Source organism: Aegilops tauschii, chromosome 3 (genome assembly GCF_002575655.3).
Source record: "Aegilops tauschii subsp. strangulata cultivar AL8/78 chromosome 3, Aet v6.0, whole genome shotgun sequence".
NCBI classification, from domain to species: Eukaryota; Viridiplantae; Streptophyta; class Magnoliopsida; order Poales; family Poaceae; genus Aegilops; species Aegilops tauschii.
Genome location: NC_053037.3, coordinates 431,843,864 through 431,859,350, shown reverse-complemented (window position 1 = coordinate 431,859,350; position 15,487 = coordinate 431,843,864).

Below are 15,487 nucleotides of genomic sequence, written 5' to 3'. Positions count from 1 at the left end.
TCCCACGCCGGCTGGCCAACTCGCTGGTCCCGGCCTGCTCTGAGCTCGGATGCATGCGTCGTCTTCGTCCAGCGCCCGGCCTCTAAACCACTGCCATGACCCGCCCGCGTCTCGCCGGTTTTGCCTCCGCGGTCAAGTCACCCCGCTCCGGCTCACCACTCGTCTGCCACTATAAGCCGCGCCGTCTCTGAAACCTCCCCGTGCCCTGGGCCGCCGCACCTAGGGCCACCGGGCCTCGAGTCGCCGGCCGGATTTGCCTCACCGTGCTTCAAGTCGCCAGCCAGTTCTGCCGCCCCCAACGTCCCTGCTCGGTTTCGCTTCTGAGCTGCTGCGCCCCTGCGTGTTCTTCTGTAAGCCTGTGCTCAAGACAAACAAGGGGAAGTGGAGAGCAGGTTGGAAGATTGAAAAAGTACTTGCACGTACACAATTTCCACGGACATCATATATGTATTCCTATGGATCCGTGCCCCGCTCGCGTTGAACCGCCTCTGCCATGGTGGGCTTTGAGCTGCCACGTTGCCGGTGCATCCCCACCCTAGTCTCGCGCAGCCTCTGCCGCGTAGAACGGATCATCTCCCATCCGGACGAATCAGGACAAAGTCCACTACAAAAGTGACGTCATGCTGTCGACATAAGGCTCGCACTCGTTTAAACGTCATGGCCAACTCAAGCGCCTGCACCGGCTACCACGATGTGGCTGACTCGTCCGTCTGCGCCCACGCGCGCTGGGCTCCAACGCCGCGCCCGCTCTCATAAGTCGCCCGACGGACGCGCTCAAGCCGCCGCCCCTGTGGTCCACTCTACATCAACACAATTCGGCTGACTTACCCGTCCACGCGGTTTACCGCGCCTGCGATTGACCCACCCATCTGCGCTAGCTTACAACGCCACGATCGGCTCACCCGTGATTAATTTCAGCTTCACCGCGGTGATCATCAACTCCGCGGTGGATAACTACTGGCCTGACGTATCAGGTGAAATCCATCCAATATGTTTTTATATTACATATTGCTTTCTTTAAAAGAACAAATACTTTGGCTTGCAATACTTTTTGATGCAGGACAATTGTTCATTGCGAATGAGGTGTTATATTGTGGGTATGGAGCGAGCGATGGCAATGTTCTGCACCGGGGTTTCGTCCGTGTCATACTGCCCGGTGAATGAACGTGCGCAAAGTCACCACCCTCTATGGCCCGGTTTACATTAACTCGCCCGTCCGCGCCGGCTTACAGCGCCGCGGCCGACTCATCTGTTGTCCGGGCGAATCAGGTGATATTCATCCAAGTTTGTTTTATTAACACATATTGTTTTTGTTAAAGAACAAGTTTATCTTTGCCTTGGTCTGCAATATTGTTTATGCAGGGCAATTATTTATGACAAAAAGTGACATTGTACCGCGGAGATGGAGGCACACCAACATCTTTTGGCACAGGTGGTCGTCGTTACTCAACGGACTCCCGCACCGGCTTACAACGCCGTGGCCGTCTCTGCGACCACGCCGGCTTACAAAAAGGAGGACGACTTGCCCGTCCGCACCGGCTTACAACGCCACGGCCGGTTCATCTGTCTGTGCCGCCTCAGATGTTGCGGTCGTCTTTACCGTCCGTCTCTCGCGGCCTGGCCTACATCAACACACCGGGCCGCACCTGTCTGCATGAGCTGTTTATTGAGTATGAGCAAGTCGCTGCTTGGGTAGCCCGGTTTTCTTCCAACAAATTGGAGGCAAGTTATCATGTCTTATCAGCCGCCGTCTGCACTGGATGGCTCAATGGGTAGGTGCGCAAGTCGCCGCCACTACGGGTTTGGTTAAGTTCAAACAGCCACTTGGAAGGAACCATTGGCCGAGTTGCTGACACGGCTCATACAGGACCATTTATAACCCGCCGCAGTCACCTCAACCTTCTGTGGATTCACATCGCGCTATCAACACCAATGATATACACCTTATGCTATGGTCAATATGGAGAATCTCAAAGCCAACTCCTCGAGTCGTCTTGAGACTCGGGGGCTACAATGATATGACTCGGCAGCATTGGTCGGTTTCAATGCATTCAAGAACTCCGGGTCATTGAAGGGAAAAATAACCCGGTCCCGGAGGCTACCGCCATATTGGTAAAAAGTTTAAAGGCCGTCAGAAAATTTTCGGCTTAAAAAGAAGGATTCCGGTTTAGATCCGGCTCAAGAGACTTGACATCTCCCACAAAGCACTGAAGCTCTTAAATATCCGGTTTAAAATCCGGCTCAAGAGACTTGACATCTCCCACAAAGCACTGAAGCTCTTAAATATCCGGTTTAAAATCCGGTTCAAGGTAAATTTGTTTATCACAAAGCCTTGAAACTCTCAATATCCGGTTTTTCCGGTTCAAAAAGAATTTATCTCTCGCAAGGTTCGAGTTCTCAGGAAAAATTAAAGGGACCAAAAGGAGTCTTTACAAAGCACAACTCAAGCATAGGTACCTTGCTTTAATGACAATTGGGAGCTGATCGTATTCGAATTTAGCTTAACCCTTTTGGTGTGACCCTGATCGTATTCGAATCAGAGTCGTTAAATATTCTCATGATCACTAGGGGGCTTCCTGTTCAAACATAGGTCGTATTCGAACCAAAGAGAACATAGCTGTCGATACCCTTTTGATCGGCACACTGCCGAGCTCATTGGGGAGTTTCTTGGTCATATTTGAACCATAGCTCAACCCCCTTTGGGAACCAACGTGGATCGTATTCGAATCAGCGTCGTTAAACAACTCTCAAGGTCATTTGGGGGCTTCCTGTTCAAACATAGGTCGTATTCGAACCAAAGAGAACATAGCTGTCGGTACCCTCTTGATCGGCAACGCCAAAGCCACTGGGGGCTATATGATCGTATTCGAATCTTAGCTTAACCCCTTTGGGACGGTTTTCTGATCGTATTCGAATCAGAAGCCTCAAAACTTTTGAAGTCTCTTTTTGCAAACAGTTTTTGGGTTTTATTTGAAGCTCTTTTGATCATATACAAAGTGTATATGAGTGGTTGCTATTTAACCCGGTTTGACTTTGGATGATAAGTCGCCATCATATGACAATCATAAACATTTGGAAGTCTTGATTTCTAAAGATTGGGTTATCACCCTTACTGCACAGGTCATGTAAACCAGTAGTACAAATTCAATATCACAGTGGTTATATGTGAGATATTATGACCCGCCCTGCGGTAAACCGCCAAGGGATCTTGTGATCTACTTGTGTGCAGGATAAGACTACATTTGGGTGGTTACCGCCCTGGCTTTTAACGTTAAGTCGCCAGGGCATATGTTGTTTAAACTTTATGCAGGATTTACAGGGCTATGACTTACATAAATGATTAAGTTCAAGCCCATCATCAAAGATTGAAATTGGTGTCTCAAAAGGGTTATCAATTCTTGATTTTCTCAAAGGCTATAAGCCGCCGGGTTATAAAAGTTCCGGCTTACAATGGAGGCGTATTAAATTGCCATCGGCCAAGAGCCGCCGAGTATTTCAGCTCCGGACTTACTTATCAACGGATGAGGTATTCAAAGTCGCTTTGGCGCACTGGCTATTATTTTATCAATGGATATGATTTATTATACAATGGAAGGAATAGTCCCGAGTCGCTGCAGGCTTACGACCCGGCACTTGGGGGCTACATTATTTACATTGAGATCACATCAAATATGCAAGTCCCATGTTACTGCCAGCATATACCATGGCACTTGGGGGCTAATGCAAAGTCATTTTTGCTCAACTTATTGAAGACCCGACTCATCACATTCTAAATGAGCCGGCCCTTAGGGGCTACCAATTGCTCCTGTCGAAAATTCAAGGTACACAAGCCTTAATCCATTATATTGAAAGATCCACTATTCAGTTGGTAGAGTACAAAGCTCTTAACCTTGTGGACGTGGGTCCAAGCCCCATGGTGGAGATTACATCATATACTGTTATTATCAATGAATCATATACAAAGTCCCAGCTCAGTAATATCTTACTGACCCGGCCCTTGGGGGCCACACGTTGCTGGTCAAGTTTACATGATCATATTTACAAAATCCCTGCTCATTATTGCATAATGACCCAGCCCTTGGGGCTACGCTGGTTGAAGTTTATATGAGCATAAGGCAATTACAAGTCCCAGGTTGCTGCAAGCATGACAACCCGGCACTTGGGGGCTACATAATATGGAGTATTCAATTTTTACTAGTGACTGAGATGAACAATATGGATTTCTTCAAAGTGGCAGCATTTATATTGAAGCAAGTCTTAAGCCATCACTTTGTTCTACTCAAGACTTGGGGGCTACAGGTATTATATTATTATCGAAGAAATATTTTCAAATTCTTTGTGTTGAGTAAACCAGATTGACCCGGTGTCACCAATCATTATGACCCTGTGTCTACAACCCGGTGTCATCAATAATCATGAACCGGCGTTGGCAACAATCATGACCCGGAATTATCAGCTTTTATAACCCGACAATGGTGGTAATCATAAACCGGCAAGTTTTACATCTTTAAGCCGGCTGGATATCAGTTGAGTATTTCAGAGACTAATATTTTTGTCAAGTCAGAGCATTGAAGGCCAATTCAAACTGACTCTTTATTTACAAGAACCAATATCAGCAAATGGGTTATGAAGCTGGCCTATTGACTCGGATTTTCCAGGAGAAAATGTCAAGGACTTAAGGATGATCAGGTGCCGGCTTACAGGAATATTTAACCCGGAGCACAACCTGTCAAATTTGTTCTTGTGTTTATATTGCATATTAGTTTAACATGGATGAATCCAAATTAAACTGGGGGCTAATGTCGGGGATATACCCCGCGGTATGACCCGGCCGGAAGTATGACCCGGCCGGACTTGGCGCTTCACCGTGACCCGCCAGAAGACTGGCGACTCACGGGTCTGACGGCTCACTGTCAGACGACTCACGAGCCGGACGACTCCCGAATGACCCCAACGGCGGGTCAGATAGAAGACTAGGCCCAAGGCCCAGATGGCCGGCTCATGAGATGGTGGGCCGGCTTAAGAAGAAAGGGATGACGAATATTTCCTTTACAAGGAAGCAAGACCCGGACTTGTAATTAACTTGTAAGAGAAGATAGACTAGTCCTAGTCCTACTAGGACTCCACATGTAACCCGCCCCTCTAACTTATATGAGGAGGGGCAGGGCTCCGCAAAGAGGGACAAGACAAGACAAGAAACAATCTCTAGGGCAAAACACCGAGAGCCGGTTCCCGGCGACTCTCCCATGATCATAATGAGACCTAGCCTCAAACAGCATGTAGGGTTATTACCGGATGATGTTTCCCGGGGCCCGAAGCTGTCTAAATCCTCGTCTTGTGTTGCGTCTCTCGATTCCGCTCAACCCCTCTCAAGCTACCACATAGATGCGTTGTCCTCGCGACTAAGTCCTGACACTAAGGACATCTGCCGTGTCAATTCCACGACACATATGCTACGGTCATTTGGGTTCCAAGTTGAGCTTGAGGAGTTTTGAGCTAGTTGTGGCAAGCTTGTCGCTGCAAGTTTGTAGGCGCTCCTCACCGAGAACTCACCATTTCTCTCGTAATGCCACGCCACGCAAACTTCCACATCCGAGGACGGAATGTGGATTTTGCAAATCTCATCTGCATCAAACGGATGGAAAATTTGCCTTATTAACTCCTCATTCCACTCCTTTCTATCGGCATGCATGAGTTGATTAACCCATCTAATCCGAGATCTCCGTATGAATGCAGCTGTCGTGAGTCCCCCCGTCGTGGGATCCATTGGTCCCGTTTTATTTGGATTTTCTGGCCATCCCCAACTCTCCATATAATTCCTTTTTTCAGAAGCTCAAGACCAAACTCTATAGCTCTCCAAACTGATGCATTTGTCGCAAACACTGTATCCAAGAGATTTCCATGGGGAAAATATCTGGACTTTAGGACTCTCGCACGTAGGCTGTTCGGTTTCTGGATCAGTCGCCACCCTTGTTTAGCCAGGAGTGCTTGATTAAATAGGTGCATATCTCTGAAACCATGCCCCTTGCCCTTTTCGGTTTAGTCATCCGTTCCCACGACATCCAGTGTACCTTCCTGCGTCCCTCTTCATCACCCCACCAAAAGTCCCTGATCATTCTTTCATATTTTTCGCAGAATCCTTTAGATAGCATGAAGACGCTCATGGTGAAGGTTGGGAGGGCCTGAACCACTGACTTAACATGAACCTCCTTCGCTGCATAAGACATAAACTTCTCGGACCAGTCGCTGCATGATGACCCACAAGTATAGGGGATCAATTGTAGCTCTTTTCGATAAGTAAGAGTGTCGAACCCAACGAGGAGCAGAAGGAAATGACAAGTAGTTTTCAGTAAGGTAATGTCTGTAAGTGCTGAAATTGTAAGTAGCATAGTAGTTTGATAGCAAGATAATTTGTAACGAGCAAGTAACGACAATAGTAACAAAAGTGCAGCAAGGTAGCCCAATCCTTTTGAGGCAAAGGACAGGCCAAAACGGTCTCTTATGATAAGCAAAGCGTTCTTGAGGGTACACGGGAATTTTATCTAGTCACTTTTATCATGTTGGTTTGATTTGTGTTCGCTACTTTGATAATTTGATATGTGGGTGGACCAGTGCTTAGGTGCTGTTCTTACTTGAACAAACCTCCTACTTATGATTAACCCTCCCGCAAGCATCCGCAACTACGAGAAAAGTATTAAGAATAAATTCTAACCATAACATTAAACTCTAGGATCCAATCGGTCCCTTACGGAATAGTGCATAAACTGGGGTTTAAGTTTCTGTCACTCTCGCAACCCACCATCTATTTGCTACTCCACAATGCATTCCCTTAGGCCCAAATATGGTGAAGTGTCATGTAGTCGACATTCACATGACACCACTAAGGAAATCACAACATACATACCATCAAAATATCAAACACATATCAAATTCACATGATTACTTGCAACATGATTTATCGCGTGACCTCAAGAACAAAAGTAACTACTCACAAATAATAAACATGCTCGTGATCAGAGGGGTATTAATATGCATAATGGATCTGAACATACAATCTTCCACCAAATAAACCATATAGTAATCAACTACAAGATGTAATCAACACTACTAGTCACCCCCTAGCAACAATCTATAGTTCGGGTAACAAGATTGAATACAAGAGATGAACTAGGTTTTGAGATGAGATGGTGCTGGTGAAGATGTTGATGGAGATTGCCCTCCCCAAGATGGGAGAGTTGTTGGTGATGATGATGACGATGATATCCCCCTGGAGGGAAGTTCCGCCGGCAGAATCGCTCCGCCGGAGGGCAAAAGTGCTCCTGCCCAGGTTTCGCCTCGAGACGGCGGTGCTTCGTCCCGAAAGCCTTCCCCTTTTTTTCTAGGTCAAAATGACTTATATACCAGAAGATGGGCACCGGAGGTGGGCCGAGGAGGCCACAACCCACCAGGGCGCGCCTGGGGGGCCTAGCGCGCCCAGGTGGGTTGTGCCCACCTGGTGGCCCCCCTCTGGTGTTTATTGGCTCCAATATTCCTCAAATAATTCATAAAAAATCTCCATAAATTTTCAGCTCATTTGGAGTTGTGCAGAATAGGTGGCCTAACGTAGCTTTTCCAGGTCCAGATTTCCAGCTGCCAGAATTCTCCCCCTTGGTGTGTTCCTTGTAAATTATGAGAGAAAAGGCATTAGAATTACTCTAAAAAGCATTATTATGGATAAAAATATTATAAATAACATTAAGGAAACATGATGCAAAATGGACGTATCAACTCCCCCAAGCTTAGACCTCGCTTGTCCTAAAGCGAAAACCGAAATCGAAAAACATGTCCACATGCTTTGAGAGAGAGGTGTCAATAAAAACAAAATACGGACATAGAAGCATCATGTTTATTATTATAACAGCAACAAAATTGAACATAGGACTTTTATCATAAAACTTGCATCATATACTTCCCATGAATAAGTAACAGTTCATCACATAATCGAAGTATAAAGCAAAAACTTTATTAGAAACCAACAAACTATGTTCTCAGTCAACTTTGCAACTACAATTCATCATGTTTCCAGGAAGAGTCACGTGTCGGAGCCTTTTAAGCAAGTCCGCATACTCAACCATCATATAGTATTCTATGATTGCTAACACTCACCCTGTACCTATGAGCAAAACATTTCAACCGGACACATAGAAAGATAGGGGCTTATAGTTTCGCCTCCCAACATACTCACCTCAAGGGTGATGTCAACAATAATAACTCATGCTATCTATATTCAACTGGACATATGTGCCTAGATCTTTCCTCACCACATGATGCTTGCCAAAAGAGAAAATAAAAAGGAATAGAAGGAAAACTATTGACTCTTTGCATAAAAATAAATACATAAAAGTAAAAGATAGGCCCTTCGCAGAGGGAAGCAGAGGTTGCCATGCGTTTATTTGTTTGCATGCTCAATCCCTTAGTGCAAGAGAACGTCACGTTGTATTGCCCCTTAAGATGACAACCTTTATTATGTAGTATGTCGCTTTTATTCTTTGTCATCCAAATTCGTACAACGCTCAATTTTCTCTTACACTAAATGATCTCACATATTTAGAAGCAATTTTTATTGCCTTTTCGCACCGATGACAACTTACTTGAGGGATCTTGCTCAATCCATAGGTAGGTATGGTGGACACTTGAAAAATATTTGGGTTTAAGGGTTTTTGGATGCACAAGTAGTATCTCTACTTAGTGCAGAATTTTTGGCTAGCAAAGATAGGGGGCAAACATCACATGTTGAAGGATCTATGACAATATGACTTCTATGTGAATATAAACAAACATAAATCATTAAGTTGTCTTCCTTGTCCAACGTCAACAATTTTGGCATATAATATTTTGATGAGGGTTCACAATCACAAAAGATTTCTAGGATAATATATTTATATGTGAATCTTCTCTTCCCTTATTAATTATTTCATGAGTTGCATCACTGACTAATGCTATGTTTGTCAATCTCTAATAAAATTTTCTTACTTATACTTTTCCTTATGTGGTGCTATCGCCTACCATAGGATTAGTATATGATCATATTGATTTATTTCCTTCCTTTTATTTGCTTTCCTTTTCTTTTTCTTTTCTTTATTTGCAACATGAAAGTAAGAAAGTAAAAACTCGAACTAACTTTATAATATATACTTGCACACGATAACAATGATAGATCACTAAGCAAACTCTCAAAGAACAAAAGATCGAACTAAACTTTATTCATCTAAGCAAAAGATTGAACTAAGATAAGTAAAAGTAAAAAGATAGTGGGATGATACCATACCGGGGCACCTCCCCCAAGCTTGGCGGAAGCCAAGGGGGGTGCCCATACCCGATACTTAGTTCTCCTTGGGTGGTGAAGAAGATGATGGTGGTGAAGAAGAAATCCTATCCTTGAGGATCAAGAGATTCTGCAACTGACGGATGACGCTCCAGGGATAGGTGATATGCTCTTGATACAAAATATTTTTGCAAGTGAGATACTTATTTTGTATGCGAACTATTTCAATGACGCGAAAAGCTTCAATCTCAGAAGGAGTAAGGTGAGTAAGGTAAGGTTTAAGGACATCTTCCTCCTCCTCCTCGGCCAGCAATGCGTGTGCTGCCACCGGGGGTGGATCTACGGTAGCTTCCTTGCCCTTGTCTCCCTTGACGGCGTCCGTGGGCTCCTCCCTCTTCGTCTCGATCTTCATCAGCCAAGCATCTTCTTCCATGTTCTTGGAGGAGCTAGAAGACATGATGCCTGGCTTGATAAATCTGACCAAAGACAGCAAGAAAAGAGAACAGAGGATTTCTTCGCGATATGGTGATCAACATGTTTGGGAAGTATATATAGATTTTTTTATCTTGGAGGACAAGCATACGGAAGAAAAATGGAGTACGGGAGGTGTCCCAGGTGGGCACAACCCACCTGGGCGCGCCAGGTAAGCCTGGTGCTCCCTGGTGTCTTGTGCCCACCAGGGGACTCCCAAAATTCTAAATTATTCCAAAACTGATAAAAAAATATTTTTATAGATTTTTCGGAGTCTGTTTACTTACCGTACTACATACCTCCTTATTTTGACGATTCTGGAGTGTTCCGGAAGGACTCTTTTATGTGCTCTTCTGGTGTCAAAGTTTGGACAATATTGCTTTCAACATTAATAGGCGTACCTGAGATATAATGCTTTATTCGTTGCACGTTGACAACCTTTGGGTTAGTGCCTTTGAAATTATTCATTTTGATGGCTCCAGACCGATAAACCTCCTCGATGACATATGGGCCTTCCCATTTCGAGAGAAGTTTGCCTGCAAAGAATCTGAAACGAGAGTTGTACAAAAGAACATACTCTCTGACTTTAAACTCACGTTTTTGAATTCTTTTTTCATGCCACCTTTTAACTTTTTCTTTGAATAACTTTGCATTTTCATATGCTTGGGTTCTCCATTCATCTAATGAGCTTATATCAAATAACCTCTTTTCACCAGCAAGTTTGAAGTCATAATTGAGTTCTTTAAGTGCGCAAAAAGCTTTATGTTCTAACTCAAGAGGCAAATGACAAGCTTTTCCATAAACCATTTTATAAGGAGACATACCCATAGGATTTTTATATGCTGTTCTATAAGCCCAAAGTGCATCATCTAATTTCTTAGACCAATTCTTCCTGGACCTATTGACAGTCTTTTGCAAAATTAATTTTATTTCTCTATTGCTAAGCTCAACTTGACCACTAGACTCAGGATGATAGGGTGATGCAATTCTATGGTTAACATCATACTTGGCAAGCATTTTACGGAAAGCACCATGAATAAAGTGTGAACCACCATCAGTCATTAAATATCTATGGACTCCAAACCTTGGGAAAATAACTTCCTTAAGCATTTTAATAGAGGTGTTGTGATCAGCACTGCTGGTTGGAATAGCTTCTACCCATTTAGTAACATAATCAATATCAACCAAAATATGTGTATACCCATTAGAGGAAGGAAAATGTCCCATGTAATCAAATCCCCAAACATCAAATGGTTCAACAACAAGTGAATAATTCATAGGCATTTCTTGACGCTTATCGATATTACCTACCCTTTTACATTCATCACAAGATTAGACAAACTTACGGGCATCCTTGAAGAGAGTAGGCTAATAAAATCTAGATTGCAATACCTTGTGAGCATTTCTATCTCCAGCATGATGCCCTCCATAAGCCTCGGAGTGACATTTCCGTAGGATTTGTCCCTGTTCATGCTCAGGTACACAATGTTTAATAATACCATCTACTCCTTCTTTATAATGATGTGGGTCATCCCAAAAGTAATGTCTTAAATCATAGAAGAATTTTTTTCTTTTGTTGGTATGTAAAGCTAGGTGGTAAATATTTAGCAACAATGTAATTAGCATAGTCAGCATACCAAGGAGTACTATTAGCAACATTTATTGCAGCTAACAGCTCATCAAGAAAACTATCATCAATAGGTATCCAGCATGCATCTACTACTATTACTCCACACATCGACCGCTATCCAGCATGCATCTAGAGTATTAAGTTCATAAGAATAGAGTAACGCATTAGGCAAGATGACATGATGTAGAGGGATAAACTCAAGCAATATGATATAAACCCCGTCTTTTTATCCTCGATGGCAACAATACAATACGTGCCTTGCTGCCCCTGCTGTCACTGGGAAAGGACACCGCAAGATTGAACCCAAAGCTAAGCACTTCTCCCATTGCAAGAAAGATCAATCTAGTAGGCCAAACCAAAATGATAATTCGAAGAGACTTGCAAAGATATCAAATCATACATTTAAGAATTCAGAGAAGAACCAAATATTGTTCATAGATAATCTTGATCATAAACCCACAATTCATCGGATCTCGACAAAGACACCGCAAAAATAATTACTTCGAATAGATCTCCAAGAAGATTGAGGATAACTTTGTATTGAGATCCAAAGAGAGAGAAGAAGCCATCTAGCTAATAACTATGGACCCGAAGGTCTGTGGTAAACTATTCACACATCATTGAAGAGGCTATGGTGTTGATGTAGAAGCCCTCCGTGATCGATTCCCCCTCCGGCGGAGCGCCGGAAAAGGCCCCAAGATGGGATCTCACGGGTACAGAAGGTTGCGGCGGTGGAAATAGGGTTTCGTGGTGCCCTCGGATGTTTTCAGGGTATATGAGTATATATAGGCGAAAGAAGTAGGTCGGTGGAGCCACGAGGGGCCCACGAGGGTGGGGGCGCACCTACCCCCTGGGCGCGCCTCCCTACCTCGTGGCCGCCTCGTTGCTTCCTTGATATCCACTCCAAGTCTCCTAGATTGCGTTTGTTCCAACAATAACTCTCCCAAAGGTTTCATTCCGTTTGATATTCCTTTTCTGCGAAACATTGAAATAGGCAAAAAACAACAATTTGCACTGGGCCTTCGGTTAATAGGTTAGTCCCAAAAATAATATAAAAGTGCATAATAAAGCCCACTAAACATCCAAAACAGATAATATAATAGCATGGAACAATAAAAAATTATAGATACGTTGGAGACGTATCAAGCATCCCCAAGCTTAATTCTTGCTCGTCCTCGAGTAGGTAAATGATAAAAACAGAATTTTTGATGTGGAATGCTACCTAACATAATTCTCAATGTAATTTCCTTTATTGTGGCATGAATGTTCAGATCCGAAAGATTCAAGATAAAAGTTTAATTTTGACATAAAAATAATAATACTTCAAGCATACTAACAAAGCAATCATGTCTTCTCAAAATAACATGGCCAAAGAAAGTTATCCCTACAAAATCATATAGTCTGGCTATGCTCTATCTTCATCACACAAAATATTTAAATCATGCACAACCCCGATGACAAGCCAAGCAATTGTTTCATACTTTTGATGTTCTCAAACTTTTTCAATCTTCACGCAATACATGAGCGTGAGCCATGGACATAGCACTATATGTGGAATAGAAGGGTGGTTGTGGAGAAGACAAAAAGGAGAAGATAGTCTCAGATAAACTAGGCGTATCAATGAGCTATGGAGATGCCCATCAATAGATATCAATGTGAGTGAGTAGGGATTGCCATGCAACGGATGCGGTAGAGCTACAAGTGTATGAAAGCTCAACAAAGGAAACTAAGTGGGTGTGCATCCAACTCGCTTGCCCACGAAGACCTAGGGCATTTTGAGGAAGCCCATCATTGGAATATACAAGCCAAGTTCTATAATGTAAAATTCCCACTAGTATATGAAGGTGACAACATAGGAGACTCTCTATCATAAAGATCATGGTGCTACTTTGAAGCACAAGTGTGGTAAAAGGGTAGTAACATTGTCCCTTCTCTCTTTTTCTCTCTTTTTTTAATTTGGGCCTTTTTCTCTTTTTTGTTTGTTTATGGCCTCTTTTTTCTTTCTTTTTTTCTTTTTCGTCCGGAGTCTCATCCCGACTTATGGGGGAATCACAGTCTCCATCATCCTTTCCTCACTTGGGACAATGCTCTAATAATTATGATCATCACACTTTTATTTACTTACAACTCAAAAATTACAACTCAATACTTAGAACAAAATATGACTCTATGTGAATGCCTCCGGCGGTGTACCGGGATATGCAATGAATCAAGAGTGATATGTATGAAAGAATTATAAAGGTGGCTTTGCCACAAATACGATGTCAACTACATGATCATGCAAAGCAATATGACAATGATGAAACGTGCCATAACAAACGGAACGGTGGTAAGTTGCATGACAATATATCTCGGAATGGCTATGGAAATGCCATAATAGGTAGGTATGGTGGCTGTTTTGAAGAAGGTATATGGTGGGTGTATGATACCGGCGAAAGGTGTGCGGTATTAGAGAGGCTAGCAATGGTGGAAGGGTGAGAGTGCGTATAATCCATGGAGTCAACATTAGTCATAAAGAACTCACATACATATTGCAAAAATCTATTAGTTATCGAAACAAAGTACTACGCGCATGCTCCTAGGGGGATAGATTGGTAGGAAAAGACCATCGCTCGTCCCCGACCTCCACTCATTAGGAAGACAATCAATAAATAAATCATGCTCTGACTTCATCACATAACGGTTCACCATACGTGCATGCTACGGGAATCACAAACTTTAGAACAAGTATTTCTCAAATTCACAAGTACTCGACTAGCATGACTCTAATATCACCATCTTCATATCTCAAAAAAATTATCAAGTATCAAACTTCTCATAGTATTCGATGCACTTTATATGATAGTTTTTATTATACCTATCTTGGATGCTCATCATATTAGGACTAATTTTATAGCCAAAGCAAATTACCATGCTGTTCTATAAGACTCTCAAAATAATATAAGTGAAGCATGAGATATCAATAATTTCTATAAAATAAAACCACCACCGTGCTCTAAAAGATATAAGCGAAACACTAGAGCAAAATTATCTAGCTCAAAAAGATATAAGTGAAGCACATAGAGTATTCTAATAAATTCCGATTCATGTGTGTCTCTCACAAAAGGTGTGTACAGCAAGTATGATTGTGGTAAACTAAAAAGCAAAGAATCAAATCATACAAGACGCTCCAAGCAAAACACATATCATGTGGTGAATAAAAATATAGCCTCAAGTAAAGTTACCGATAGACGAAGACGAAAGAGGGGATGCCTTCCGGGGCATACCCAAGCTTAGGCTTTTGGTTGTCCTTGAATTTTACCTTGGGGTGCCTTGGGAATCCCCAAGCTTAGGCTCTTGCCACTCCTTGTTCCAAAATCCATCAAATTTTTACCCAAAAACTTGAAAACTTCACAACACAAAACTCAACAGAAAATCTCATGAGCTCCGTTAGCGAAACAAAACAAACCACCACTTTAAGGTACTGTAATGAACTCATTCTTTATTTATATTGGTGTTAAACCTACTGTATTCCAACTTCTCTATGGTTCATACCCCCCGATACTAGCCATAGATTCATCAAAATAAGCCAACAACACACGAAAAACAGAATCTGTCAAAAACAGAACAGTCTGTAGTAATCTGTATCAAACGCAAACTTCTGTAACTCAGAAAAATATACCAAAATAGGAAGACCTAGATAATTTGATTATTGATCTACTGCAATTAGAATCAGTATTTTATCACTTTATGGTGATTTTTAACAATTGTTTTTGTAAGCAGAAAGTTTCTGACTTTTTCAGCAAGATCAAATAATTATCACCCAAGAAGATCCTTTAGGTTTTACTTGGCACAAACACTAATTAAAACATAAAACCACAACCAACCAGAGGCTAGATGAATTATTTATTACTAAACAGGAACAAAAAGCAAGGAACAAAAATAAAATTGGGTTGCCTCCCAACAAGCGCTATCGTTTAACACCCCTAGCTAGGCATAAAGGCAAGAATAGATCTAGGTATTGTCATCTTTGGTATGCAATCCATAAGTGGCTCTCATAATAGATTCATAAGGTAATTTAATTTTTTTCCTAGCAAAGTCTT